Source organism: Plasmopara halstedii (genome assembly GCF_900000015.1).
Source record: "Plasmopara halstedii genome assembly, contig: Scaffold_323, whole genome shotgun sequence".
Lineage (NCBI taxonomy): Eukaryota > Oomycota > Peronosporomycetes > Peronosporales > Peronosporaceae > Plasmopara > Plasmopara halstedii.
Window position 1 is genome coordinate 81388 of NW_020187244.1, and position 1582 is coordinate 82969.

The following is a 1582-nucleotide window of genomic DNA, read 5'->3' on the forward strand; positions in this document are numbered from 1 at the left end:
TCCACGAAAACAAAGAGGTTTCTGGCAAGGTTCTTAATGATCTTATGAGAACCATAAATTAAGTGGACACTTTCAGTAGCCTGATGACCGAGTTTGATGACATAGAGCGATATGGTTATGAGAAAAATGATCCACCATTGAACAAATATCTCGAAACTAATCTTCAGCTATTGAATCGAGCCATCCTCGACAATACAAAATCGACAGATACATCAGCTCAAATCAAATCCTCTGAGGGTACTCAGTATCGCGATGACGGTAAAATGATTTATGTAGGCAAAGTTTCGCGCCCAATCTCCCAGAGATTGGTAGCTAAGCAGTACAATGTTTCGACTGAAACCCATGAGAAACACTTGTAGCCTGACTACAAGGCTGATCCTGAATTACCGTTTTTACAATGGTGAGTAACTTACACCTGTATGAGGGTATCGAGGATATTGATTTCTACGATAAGCTCGAAAACGTTCTTTCGAGCCAGGCAAGTGTATTTGAGGTAAATATTGCTCTTGGGTACGAACTTGTAAGCAAGATCAATCCTAATGATACTCGCTACTACTATCCGGATCTCGCCAATACTTATGTGTTCAATAAGCCTGTCTCTATCAACAACAAGGCTGATGTTCGAAAGAAGTGATTCCGGAAATTCGGTCTATGGAGTTGGCTGACAAGCTGAACTACACAAGCTCTGGAAATAAGGTTAAGGCGATCACTGCATTCAAGAATTTCGTCTACCATCGCGACCATGCTCTTGGAAATATCGAAGCTATAATCCCGAAAAGTTATTTGCAAAAACAAGCATGTTATCAACTTCCCTAAGACAAATAAGTGCATCTTTCACTGCATCGCCTGGTACACATTCCATAGCACGAAGAATGATCCTCAGAGAATCCAGGCTGAGGTGAAGGAAGCATTCAAGCGCTGTTGCTATTTTAAGGTGATTGAGTATCCGTTGAGTCTATTTAGGAGCTTCAAGCCTTTCGACCTACTACAGCTCGATGAGGTTGAGGACTGCTTCCAACTCGGTATTAACGTATACAGCATGGATGTAGCTACCAGAAATGTTGAAAGCATTCGTAGGTCGGACAAGGGGTAGGAAGCTACGGATATTCAATTACACGAAAATCAGGCTCTCTATATCAAGAACATCGATATACTCCAGTCTAGGTATCAGTGCCCCAAGTGTGAAATGATTTTGGTGAGTAGCGAAAGACTTAAAATCACAAGAAAAATCAAAGCGAGAATATTGAGAGGTTCTCCACTTAGCCGACTATATACAAACCGGCTCAGAACACAATACGATCACTGCTTACGAAGTATTCCATCAAGTATGCTTGCCATTACATCGATCACTTCATCGTTTATGACTTTGAGGTCATTCTTAAGCCTACCGTGACTCAACACGGGAAATGTAGTCCTTACGAACGAACACGTTCTTGTGTCAGTATTAGTAGCTGATAGTTTAACCGAGGGGGTGTGTTGCTTTGTAAATGACGATCCGAAGATGCTACTTACGGATATGTTCAATACATTGGTGATGTATCGGGTAAGATTCAGCAGTACAATGTCAAAAAATATATATCAC